This window comes from Oncorhynchus mykiss, chromosome 17 (assembly GCF_013265735.2).
Source record: "Oncorhynchus mykiss isolate Arlee chromosome 17, USDA_OmykA_1.1, whole genome shotgun sequence".
Taxonomy (NCBI): Eukaryota; Metazoa; Chordata; class Actinopteri; order Salmoniformes; family Salmonidae; genus Oncorhynchus; species Oncorhynchus mykiss.
The window spans coordinates 4,896,001-4,910,259 of NC_048581.1; the positions used below are offsets into that span (position 1 = coordinate 4,896,001).

General features: G+C 42.2%; 1 pseudogene; it reads right to left on the reverse strand.

The window, feature by feature from the left end:
- On the reverse strand, positions 1–13,558 carry LOC118940218 (annotated as a pseudogene).
- Positions 13,559–14,259: the final 701 nt, after the last annotated feature.

The window sequence follows — 14,259 nt, forward strand, 5'->3', positions numbered from 1 at the left end:
GCAGAACACCCAGAGGAACAGAATGAGAGTACAGTTCTAGAGAACACCAGCTAGAGTTCTACATTCTAGGAGAATTCCAGCCACCAGCCAGTAGTGTGCAGGATCCAGACATGACATCATGCCATGGATTTAATACCCCTGGTGTCTACCTTTAACAAGACATGTACCTCTATTGCATCCATAGTATTACTATCTCTCTTTTATCTGGTGGAAATGGGTTACTGAGTCCTACTCAAACCAAGCATGAGACTGAGACCAGGCTTCAATCCCAGCGCTTTGTCAGTTATGTGCCATTTTACAGGTCATTTCTGATTGATCTGACATATGTAACATTTATCATGAATGCAGTTCTTATTATCATATTATATTAAGTAGCCTATTGAATCCCAGCCTGAATATTCAGTAGCCTATAGCAGGGTCAGGATAAGGACTGAATATTCAGTAGCCGATCGACAGATAGATAGATAGATAGATAGATAGATAGATAGATAGATAGATTGAAAATTTGGCAGCACGTCCAACCGGCCTCACAACGGCAGACCACATGTAACCACACCAGCTCAGGATCATTAGCGGGGTGAGGGGGCATGCGGAGAAGTATTTCTGTCTGTAGTAAAGCCCTTTTGTGTGTGGGGAGAGAGAGAGAGAGAGAGAGAGGGGGTGCTACTGCATTCGGTCATGTTGTTGGACTTGTCAGAGAGGTGGTGGTGGTATTGCTAAAGGTGTTGCTACGGGACTCCAGCCTCAGTTTGATTGGTCGTTTTGGCATCAGCAAACCCTGCTTGTCCATCTCCAATGGGATCTATAGAGAAAAACAGAACAGAACATAACCCTGGTTGTCCATCTCCAACAGGATCTATAGAGAATAACAGACCATGTAAAACCAGGTGCTGACCATGTTAAAACAGGTTGTGAACATGTTAAAACAGGTGGTGTTCATTTTAAACAAGCAGTGACCATGTTAAAACAGGTTGTGACCATGTTAAACAGGTTGTGACCATGTTAAACAAGCAGTGACCATGTTAAAACATGTTTTGACCATGTTAAAACAGGTGGTGTTCATGTTAAAACAGGAGGTAACCATGTTTAAACAGGTCCATGTTAAAACAGGTGCTGACCAGGTTAAAACAGGTGGTGGCCATGTTTAAACAGGTCCATGTTAAAACAGGTGGTGTTCATGTTAAAACAGGAGGTAACCATGTTTAAACAGGTCCATGTTAAAACAGGTGCTGACCAGGTTAAAACAGGAGGTAACCATGTTTAAACAGGTCCATGTTAAAACAGGTGGTGTTCATGTTAAAACAGGAGGTAACCATGTTTAAACAGGTCCATGTTAAAACAGGTGGTGTTCATGTTAAAACAGGAGGTAACCATGTTTAAACAGGTCCATGTTAAAACAGGTGGTGTTCATGTTAAAACAGGAGGTAACCATGTTTAAACAGGTCCATGTTAAAACAGGTGGTGTTCATGTTAAAACAGGAGGTAACCATGTTTAAACAGGTCCATGTTAAAACAGGTGGTGTTCATGTTAAAACAGGAGGTAACCATGTTTAAACAGGTCCATGTTAAAACAGGTGCTGACCAGGTTAAAACAGGTGGTGGCCATGTTTAAACAGGCTATGACCATGTTAAACAGGTGGTGGCCATATTAAAAGAGGTTGTGAGCATGTTAAACAGGTGGTGGCCATATTAAAAGAGGTGGTGACCATGTTAAAACAGGTCCATGTTAAAACAGTTGGTGACCATGTTAAAACAGGCGCTGACCATGTTAAACCAGTTTATGACCATGTTAAAAGGGGTGGTGACCATGTTAAAACAGGCGGTGACCATGTTAAAACAGGTCCATGTTAAAACAGGCGGTGACCGTGTTAAAAAAGAACTGACAGGTGCTGACCATGTTAAAACAGGTTTTGAGTATGTTAAACAGGCGGTGACCATGTTAAAACAGGTGCTGACCATGTTAAAACAGGTGGTGACCATGTTAAAACAGGTGCTGACCATGGTAAAACAGGTGCTGACCATGCTGAAACAGATCCTGATGTTTGATGATGTCATATTCTGTCTGCTCAGGGGAGCGTCTCACCTCGGTCTCGTCGCAGACGGAGAAAGTGAAACTCTGGAGGATCTCGACCATGGCCAGTTTGATCATGATCAGGGCGAAGCGCATCCCGATACAGTTCCTGGGCCCCGCACCAAACGGCATGTACGTGTACGGATCAATAGACTCCTTGTTCTCCTTACTGAACCTGGACAGGGGGAGGGCAGACACATTACACATTGTATTGTAGTTGATTTGTGGTTGTGGTTCAGAAACATTTCACATTGTATGATGATATGATGATGCACTGTAGTTAAGTTGTAGCAAAATGTATTAATGATCTTGTTTTTGTATTGTGGTTGTGTTATGGTTATGTTATGGTTGTGTTATGGTGGTATTAAGGTTGTGTTGTGGTTGGATTGTGGTTACGGTGCGTTCCAGTACCTCTCTGGTTTGAACTCCTCAGGGTCAGACCAGATCTCTGGGTCACGGTGGAGGGTCCACGTGGGAACCAGGACAATGCAGTCTTTGGGGATGATGATGCCGTTAATCTCCACCGTCTTCTTGGCGACCCTCTCCAGTCGCGGGGCGACGGGGTACAGTCTCAGAGACTCGTTCAACACACAGTCCTAATAGTCCATCTGCATCAGAGCTTCGTACTGGATTGAAGCCTGCACCGTGGTTACATACAAATCAGTACCTCACCCCATCTGACACCGGGGATACACACACATCAGTACCTCACCCCATCTGACACCGGGGATACACACACATAGGGTACCTCACCCCATCTGACACCGGAAATACACACACATCAGTACCTCACCCCATCTGACACCGGGGTTACACACAAATCAGTACCTCAACACATCTGGCACCCACACAGTATCTATCTCATCCTGCAGTTTGGTCATGGTGTGGGGGTTACCTTGTTGGGGAACACAGTATCTATCTCCTCCTGCAGTTTGGTCATGGTGTGGGGGTTACCTTGTTGGGGAACATAGTATCTATTTCCTCCTGCAGTTTGGTCATGGTGTGGGGGTTACCTTGTTATGGAACACAGTATCTATTTCCTCCTGCAGTTTGGTCATGGTGTGGGGGTTACCTTGTTGGAGAACACAGTATCTACCTCCTCCTGCAGTTTGGTCATGGTGTGGGGGTTACCTTGTTGGGGAACACAGTATCTATCTCCTCCTGCAGTTTGGTCATGGTGTGGCGGTTACCTTGTTGGGGAACACAGTATCTATCTCCTCCTGCAGTTTGGTCATGGTGTGGGGATTGGTTGCCAGGTTATAGGCCAGGAAACTCATAGAACTGCTGCTGGTCTCGTAGCCCGCGAAGATGAAGATCATGGCCTGAGACAAGATCTCATGATCAGTCAGTCCTGTGGAGGGAGGGAGAGAGGGAGAGAGAGAGAGAGAGAGAGAGAGAGAGAGAGAGAGAGAGAGAGAGAGAGAGAGAGAGAGAAAGAACGAGAGGGAACAAGAGAATAGTTTCTAACAGTAGTTTACAGGTGTGTGTTTGTAACAGCTGTGTGTTTGAAAGAGGTGTGTGTTTGTAACAGTAGTATACAGGTGTGTGTTTGTAACAACAGTATAAAGGTGTGTGTTGGTAACATGTGTGTGTTTGTAACTGTAGATTACAGGTGTGTGTTTGTAACAGTAGTTTACAGGTGTGTGTTTGTATCAGGTGTGTGTTTGTATCAGGTGTGTGTTTGTAACAGTAGTTAACAGGTGTGTGTTTGTAACAGGTGTGTGTTTGTAACAGTAGATTACAGGTGTGTGTTTGTAACAGTAGATTACAGGTGTGTGTTTGTATTAGTAGTTTACAGGTTTGTGTTTGTAACAGTAGTTTACAGGTGTGTGTTTGTAACAGTAGTTTACAGGTGTGTGTTTGTAACAGGTGTGTGTTTGTAACAGTAGATTACAGGTGTGTGTTTGTAACAGTAGTTAACAGGTGTGTGTTTGTAACAGTAGTTTACAGGTGTGTGTTTGTAACAGGTGTGTGTTTGTAACAGTAGTCTACAGGTGTGTGTTTGTAACAGGTGTGTGTTTGTAACAGGTGTGTGTTTGTAACAGCAGTTTACAGGTGTGTTTTTGTAACAGTAGTTTACAGGTGTGTGTTTGTAACAGGTGTGTGTTTGTAACAGTAGATTACAGGTGTGTGTTTGTAACAGTAGATTACAGGTGTGTGTTTGTAACAAGTGTGTGTTTGTAACAGTAGATTACAGGTGTGTGTTTGTAACAGTAGATTACAGGTGTGTGTTTGTATTAGTAGTTTACAGGTGTGTGTTTGTAACAGTAGTTTACAGGTGTGTGTTTGTAACAGTAGTTTACAGGTGTGTGTTTGTAACAGGTGTGTGTTTGTAACAGTAGATTACAGGTGTGTGTTTGTAACAGTAGATTACAGGTGTGTGTTTGTAACAGGTGTGTGTTTGTAACAGCAGTTTACAGGTGTGTGTTTGTTACATTATTATACAGGTGTGTGTTTGTAACAGTAGTTTACAGGTGTGTGTTTAACAGTAGTTTACAGGTGTGTGTTTGTAACAGGTGTGTGTTTGTTACATTATTATACAGGTGTGTGTTTGTAACAGTAGTTTACAGGTGTTTGTTCGGCAGGTACCTTTAGTCTGTTCCCCTCCTGTCTTTGTGTCGTTGCCTTTCTGAGAGTCGATCATCAGCTGTAAGAAATCCACCCGACTCTGAGAACAGAATGAAATTAGGTCAAATTCGTCCAATCACATCCAACACAAACAGATTCCACTGTATCTGGACCAATCACAACCAACACAAACAGATTCTAATGGATCTCGTCCAATCACAACCAACACAAACAGATTCTAATATGAATGTAGATATTTGGGTCCCAATAGTAGTCTTTTTAAATTCCAACAAGATATCCATATGGACGTTTCATATTGATGTCCATTACTAGTTACGTAGGTTTTCCTAATCTTAATAAATAAATACAGAATATTCCAATACAAATATAAATGTAGAGATGAAAATATCAACATAATCAAATATAAATATAAAACATGTTTACAGTTGAGTTCCCAGTGTCACGTCCAGATTTGATCTTAGCCAGCGAGGCGTAAAAGAAGTCTGTCACCGCAGACGGGACGAAAGAAAACTTCATCTTCTCCAAGATAGGACCAGTGAAGGGAAACAAAACTGGAGAAGGAGAGGAGGGGAGGAGAAGAGGAGAGGAGGGGAGGAGGAGAGGACAGGAGAGGAGAAGAGGAGAGGAGGAGGGGAGAGGAGAAGAGGAGAGGAGTGTAGGACCAGAGAGGAGAACAGGAGGGGAGTAGAGGTCGGGAGAGGAGAGGAGAAGAGGAGAAGAGGATGGGAGAGGAGAAGAGAGGAGGAGAGGAGAGGAGAGGAGAGGATGATGGGAGAGGAGATGAGGAGAGGTAGAGAGGAAAGTTTTATAGAAAGGTAAACATCTTCATGTGATTAAAAATTACAACTTTGTGTCTGTGTGTGTATGTACGTATACAGTCTCACAGACTAGTAGGAACAGTGGGTTGAACAGGTCAAACTTGAGCATCTTCTTGACGTTGGAGACGAAGGGGTCTGAAGGGTTGTTCAGAGAGTCAATGTCCACACTGAAGGCTGTGCTGGTGACCACGTCCATACTGTAGGGCCCAAAGAACCTGCAACACAACCACAACTACTGACCACCAACCATACAACTACTGACCACACAACTACTGACCACACAAATACTGACCATACAACTACTGACCACACAACTACTGACCACCAACCACACAACTACTGACCACACAAATACTGACCACAACTAGAGACCACAACTAGAGACCACAACTAGTCACCACCAACTACTGACCACATGTACCGGCCACACCTACTAACCACACACACAATGACCACATCCATACTGTAGGGCCCAAAGAACCTGCAACACAACCAGAATTACACAACTACTGACCACACAACTAGTGACCACACAACCACTGACCACACAACTACTGACCATACAACTAGTGACCACACAACCACTACCACACAACTACTGACCACACAACCACTAACCACACAACCACTGACCACACAACTACTGACCACACAACCACTAACCACACAACCACTGACCACACAACTACTGACCACACAACTACTGACCCCACAACCACTGACCACACAACTACTGACCACACAACTACTGACAACACAACCACTGACCACACAACTACTGACCACACAACTACTGACCACCCAACTACTGACCACCCAACTACTGACAACACAACCACTGACCACACAACTACTGACCACACAACTACTGACCACACAACTACTGACCACCCAACTACTGACCACCCAACTACTGACCACCCAACTACTGACCACAACCACACAACTACTGACCACCCAACTACTGACCACACAACTACTGACCATACAACTAGTGACCACACAACCACTGACCACACAACTACTGACCATACAACTAGTGACCACACAACCACTGACCACACAACTACTGACCACACAACCACTGACCACACAACCACTGACCACACAACTACTGACCACACAACTACTGACCACACAACCACTGACCACACAACTACTGACCACACAACTACTGACAACACAACCACTGACCACACAACTACTGACCACACAACCACTGACCACACAACTACTGACCACACAACTACTGACAACACAACCACTGACCACACAACTACTGACCACACAACTACTGACCACCCAACTACTGACCACCCAACTACTGACAACACAACCACTGACCACACAACTACTGACCACACAACTACTGACCACACAACTACTGACCACCCAACTACTGACCACCCAACTACTGACCACAACCACACAACTACTGACCACCCAACTACTGACCACACAACTACTGACCATACAACTACTGACCACACAACTACTGACCACACAACCACTGACCACACAACTACTGACAACAACCACACAACTACTGACCATACAACTACTGACCACACAACTACTGACCACACAACTACTGACCACACAACTACTGACCACACAACTACTGACCACACAACTACTGATTACACAACTACTGACCACACAACTACTGACCACACAACCACAATTACACAACTACTGACCACACAACTACTGACCACAACCACAACTATGGACCACAACTACTGACCACAACCACAAAACTACCGACCACAAAACTACTGATTACACAACTAGTGACCACCCAACTACTGACCACCCAACTACTGACCACAACTAGAGACCACAACTAGTCACCACCAACTACTGACCACATGTACCGGCCACACCTACTAACCACACACATAATGACCACACCTACTGACCACACAACTACTGACTACACAACTACTGACTACACAACTACTGACCACACCTACTGACCACACAACTACTGACTACACAACTACTGACCACACAACTACTGACCACACAACTACTGATCACAACTACTGATCACAACTATTGACCACAACTATTGACCACAAAACTACTGACCACAACTACAGACCACACAACTACCAACCACATCTACTGACCACACAACTACTGACCACACAACTACACAACTACTGACCACACAACTACTGATCACACAACTACTGATCACACAACTAAATGAAATCAAATGTATTTGTCACCGCCGGATACAACTGTGAAATGCTTACAAGCCCTTAAGTTAACCAAGAATGCAGTTCAAGAACTAGAGTTAAGAAAATATTTACTAAATAAACTGAAGTAAGAAATATGTAAACAGTTTGGGTGGCAATTTGATTAATTGTTCAGCAGTCTCATGGCTTGCGGCTACGACAGAGCCTGGACTCGAACCAGGATCTCAAGTGGCACAAGGTGAATAACCAGAGGTGTGTGTGTGTGTGTGTGTGTGTGTGTGTGTGTGTGTGTGTGTGTGTGTGTGTGTGTGTGTGTGTGTGTGTGTGTGTGTGTGTGTGTTATAATCAAGACTCTGAGTTGTAAGGTGAAAAGCCAGAGGTTAGGAATCAGGACTCACTCCTTCACTTCGATGGTCTGGTCTTTATCTGCTTGCTTCTTCATTCCATTCAGCAGGTTAGCAGAGTGCTGCTTCATGATACCAAACATCTAGAGGAGAGAGAGAGAGAGAGGGGGAGAGAGAGAGAGAGAGAGAGAGAGAGTGGGAGAGAGAGAGAGAGAAAGAGAGAGAGAGGGTGGAGGTAGAGAGAGAGGTAGAGAGGGAGAGAGGTAGAGAGAGGTAGAGGTAGAGAGGTAGAGAGAGAGAGAGAGAGAGAGAGGTGGAGATAGAGAGGTGGAGAAAGAGGTAGAGAGAGAGAGAGAGAGAGATGGAAAGAATTAATATAAAACAGAGCAAACTAGAATGCTATTTGGCCCTAAACAGAGACTACACAGTGGCATAATACCTGACCACTGTGACTGCCCCAAACTTAAGGATGGCTTTGACTATGTACAGACTCAGTGAGCATAGCCTTGCTATTGAGAAAGGCCGTCGTAGGCAGACCTGGCTCTCAAGAGAAGACAGGCTATGTGCTCACTGCCCACAAAATGAGGTGGATACCGAGCTGCACTTCCTAGACTCCTGCACAATATATGACCATATTAAAGACACATATTTCCCTTAGATTACACAGATACACAAATAATTTGAAAACAAGCACGATTTTGATCTACTGTATGAAATACATCATGCCATCACAGCAGCAAGATTTGAGACAGAGAGAGAGAGAGAGAGAGAGTGAATACTTTCCGAATGCACTGTATATAGTTTCTATTCAAGGCTAGTTATTGCTGTATATACATTTAAACTCAGTTTTTCACAATTCCTGACATTTAATCCAAGTAAAAATTCCCTGTCTTCAGTCAGTTAGGATCACCACTTTATTTTAAGAATGTGAAATGTCACAATAATAGTAGAGAGAATGATTTTATTTCATCTTTTATTTTTTTCATACATTCCCAGTGGGTCAGAAACTATGGAAGTATGCTTGGGGTCATGGTCCATTTGGAATAGCAAGCATTAACTTTCTGATTGATGTCTTGAGATGTTGCTTCAATATATCCACATAATGTTTGTTCCTCATGGTGCCATCGATTTTGTGAAGTGCACCAGTCCCTCATGCAGCAAAGCACCCCCACAACATGATACTGCCACCCCCATGCTTCACAGTTGGGATGGTGTTCTTCAGCTTGCAAGCCTCCCCCTTTTTCCTTCAAACATAATGATGGTCATTATGGCCAAACAGTTCTATTTTTGTTTAATCAGACCAGAGGATATTTCTCTAAAAGTACAACCTTTGTCCCCATGTGCAGTTTCAAACCATGGTCTGGCATTTTTATGGCCGTTTTGGAGCAGTTGCTTCTTCCTTGCTGAGCGGCCTTTCAGGTTATGTCGATTTTTACACACCTTTTACTGTGGATATAGATACTTTTGCACCTGTTTCCTCCGGCATCTTCACAAGGTCCTTTGCTGTTGTTCTAGGCTTGATTTGCACCAAATTGTGATCATCTCTAGGAGACAGAACGTGTCTCCATCCTGAGCGGTATGACGGCTGCGTGTTTAAGTTTAACACGTTTAATTAACATGACATCATTTTCTGGAATTTTCTGTTTCAAGGCACAGTCAACTTAGTGAATGTGAAGTTCTGACCCACTGGAATTGTGGTACAGTGAATTACAAGTGAAATAATCTGTCTGTAAACAATTGTTGGAAAAATTACTTGTGTCATGCACAAAGTAGATGTCCTAACCGACTTGAGAAAACTATAGTCTGTGAACAAGAAATTTGTAGATTGGTTGAAAAACTAGTTTTAACTTCACTGGGGGGCAGTATTTTGACATCCGCATGCAAAGCGAGGCCAAAGTAAACTGCCTGTTACTCAGGCACAGAAGCATATAATTGGTAGATTTGGATAGAATACACGCTAAAGTTTCCAAAACATAATGTCTGTGAGTATAGAATAACTGATATGGCAGGTGAAAAAAACAGAGAATTTCACTGGATGTTGGTCAGCTGGGACTCCTACCATCCCACGTCCCCCAGAGATGTTCATGACTCCAACCTAAGTGCATGTAAACTTCCAACTTCAACTGTATACAATTCTATCCATGTATTCTACAGATTTGCTATATATTCTATCAACATAATGTCCATAATGTCTATACATCACATTAGGGGAGGCAGGCAACCTAGTGGTTAGGACGTTGGACTAGTAACCGGAAGGTTGCTAGATCGAATCCCCGAGCTGACAAGGTACAAATCAGTTGTTCTGCCTCTAAAAACAAGACAGTTAACCCACTGTTCCTACACCGTCATTGTAAATAAGAATTTGTTCATAACTAACTTGCCTAGTTAAATAAAGGTAAAATCAATTTTAAAAATATATACTTATATATATAATTTTATACTGCAGACTTCGACGTTGCTCATCCTAATAATTATATATTTCTTAATTCCATTATTTTACTTATAGACTTGTGTGTATCGTTGTGTCTTGTTTGATATTACTGCACTGTTGGAGCCAGGAACAGAAACATTTCACTACACCCATAACTGCTAAATATGTGTTTGTGACTAATACAATTTGATTTGATTTAGGTTTGAGTTTATAACAAGCTATAAAGACTTAGTAAACAGTTTATAACAAGCTATAATGGGTTTATAACAAGCACTAAAGAGTTTATAACAAGCACTAAAGAGTTTATAACAAGTTATAATGGGTTTATAACAAGCACTAAAGAGTTTATAACAAGCACTAAAGAGTTTATAACAAGTTATAATGGGTTTATAACAAGCACTAAAGAGTTTATAACAAGTTATAATGAGTTAATAAAGCGTTTTTAACAAGCTATAAAGCATTTATAACAAGTTGATAAAGCAGAAAGGTAGAGATGGAGGGATGGTTCTACCTCTTTCAGTCGTCCAGAGGTAAAGGAAGGTGAGAGGACACTGCGGATCCGTCTCCATGCATCGTCCTCGGCAACGAACAACGAATCAAACATCTCGCCGTTCAGACGTAAGTTCTAAAACATGGAGGACAGTTATAATGATAACACGTGTTAATTATATGATTGAATAATGATAACCGTATTTACATAATATTCACACTACTTTAAAATGTATGAATAATGAATGCCACAAATAATGAATAAATAATATCAGTCATAATGTTAGGATTATAATTATTCAGATTATTATTAGGGGATGTGTGTGTGTGTGTGTGTGTGTGTGTGTGTGTGTGTGTGTGTGTGTGTGTGTGTGTGTGTGTGTGTGTGTGTGTGTGTGTCTCACCCTGCGGTTGGTGAAGATGTTGTAACACTCTTTAATCAGGATGGTCTTGATCATGCTTTTGTCCATGATACACAGAGCAGGCTGCCTCCCATCATAGATCCTTCATAGAGGAGAAACACACCTGGCTTAAACCACTATATATATACACCGACATGATACACAGAACAGGCTGCCTCCCATCATAGATCCTTTGTGAGAAAAAAATATCTTTGACACTTCTTTGTTTTCTCAATGACATTGTAATGTTGGACAGGTAAACCTAGTAACTGAATGTAATCAGATTACGGTACTGAGTTTGGGGTAATGTTGGACAGGTAAACTAGTAACTGAATGTAATCAGATTACGTTACTGAGTTTGGGGTTATGTTGGACAGGTAAACTAGTAACTGAATGTAATCAGATTACGTTACTGAGTTTGGGGTAATGTTGGACAGGTAAACTAGTAACTGAATGTAATCAGATTACGTTACTGAGTTTGGGGTTATGTTGGACAGGTAAACTAGTAACTGAATGTAATCAGATTACGTTACTGAGTTTGGGGTAACGTTGGACAGGTAAAACTAGTAACGGATTACATTTAGAAAGTAACCATGGAAACCGACACATTTAACCACCTCTTATAAAACTACAAAGAAAACATTAGTCGGGTTGTTGTTGATATTATTTCTATCATTCCTCACGATCACATGACAGCTCCAGCAGGTGATGAATTGTAATCAGATTACGGTACTGAGTTTGGGGTAATGTTGGACAGGTAAAACTAGTAACTGAATGAATAGAAAGGAGGTGATGAAGGTGATGAATTGAAAAAGCATAGTACAGTTGTAAGTCATCCTAGTACGGTACAGCCAACTGAACTCACCCCCAGATTCTCCCGTACTTCTGAAAGCACTCTGTGTCAAAGTTAGTGAAGCCCTGCAGAGAGACAGAGAGAGAGAGAGAGGGAGAGGGAGAGAGTGAATGAGAGGAAGAGAGAGAGAGAGAGAGAGATGGAGGAAGAGAGAGAGAGAGAGAGAGAGAGAGAGAGAGAGAGAGAGAGAGATGGAGGAAGAGAGAGAGACAGAGAGAGAGAGAGAGAGAGAGGAAGAGAGAGAGACAGAGAGAGAGAGAGAGAGGGAGAGGGAGAGACAGAGAAAGAGAGAGAGAGAGAGAGAGAGAGAAAACAGCTGATTCATACCCTAGGAGGTCACGTAGGTGTGTCCTACACCTGAATAGAGAACACACCTGAAACAGGTGAGAGTTGAGGAGGGTTTGTTATTTTATATGGTCCCTAGGGTCAATAACACAACTTCTAGACTGATCAAGTCTCATATTACCTAGTATTTATCTATTGTTAAAACAACCGGCTAGTCCTCTTTTTCCTTCTCAATGCATTGTTTTACATGGGGGGAAATAACACTGTTGTTTAAAATATGAGAGAGATATTTATTCTGAATGGGTACTAACCTTTCTATACTCCAACATTGTTCCAAAGTAAGGTAGGGGTTTGGGACCAGGGATACCCATCTTAGTGAATACACCATAGGGCCAGTACCCGTACCTGTACACATACACACACACACACACACACACACACACACACACACACACACACACACGCACACGCACACGCACACGCGCACACACGCACACACGCACACACACGCACACGTTAACTATCAGTATGTTCTTGAGAATTATACAATATATATCTTATCTTGCATTGTTGGAAAAGGACCCCTAACTAAGCATTTCACTGTTAGTCTACACCTTTTAACTACGATAAATGTGATAACATTTGATTTGATGTAAGTCCTTACACTACAATGAGGGTGATGAGGAGGGCCAGGAGGGTCCAGGTCTCAGCGGAGAAGTATGGTAGAAAACTCATCATCTTTCCTCCGGTTCGGCTCCCTGCTGCTTCTGAAAACAAAGGCTCCGTTTTCTCTCAGGTTCGTTCGAGTTCACTTCTCTGACAGGTTTTGAGTTGTTTTTTCTGTTCAAGTTCTAGTGTGGTTCTTCTGTGACGTGGCAGATCTCGACTAACGACCGTTGCTCTTCTCCGGGCTCTGTTTGAGACAGTGCAAGTTACAAGCGATTATTGTATCCCGTCGGAAAAGCACCTGTGTGATGCTAGCTAGAATAAGGATGAGCCGTTGCTCTTCTCCGTTCTCTGTTTGTGACCGTGCAGGTTGGAAGTTACTCTTTTACCCCGTGTGATGTGTGATGCTTGCTAGAATAATGATGAGCCACAATGGAATTTGCGGTTCGACTTCAAAATAAGAGTCCCATACTGAAACTGATGCAAACAGATACAAATCAGGTAATAAAGCCATAGTTGGATTAGATACTGCTGAACAGGGTTGGAATGTTGTTATATGAATTAAACAAAAGACAATAAGTAGTTAATTTAACACACAAACATAGTTGAAGTCCCATTGTGGCTGTATTAGAATTGCATTGGGGCAGACTTCTATTTCACTGTACAGCGTTACCTCTGGATCTTGGGTCCATGAAATTTACACAATAATAGCGTTGTAGCTCTTATTGCAGGATTTTTCAGGACTTTAACCTTGAGAAATCACTACACAATTCCATAAGTAATGCTATACATTAAAATATGAATGTTCAATTGGCACTATAGGCTGAATTGTGAGGTGATTTCCCACAGTTAAAGTCCTGCAATAAGAGCCATGATGCTAATATTTGTGTAAACTCTTTAGAATTGAAATCTGTGGGAAATTCCACAAGTTTCTTATAAAAAAACATATATATTTAACCACGTTCATTTCATATAAAAACAATAAAAAGTTTTACTTTAAGCAGAATACAAAAAACACAATTGGGCCATTTTTCCACGGTAACAGTGGAACAGGAATTGGTCAAAAGCTGCTTTTGATTGGACCCTTTTATGCACTAAAAGTGAG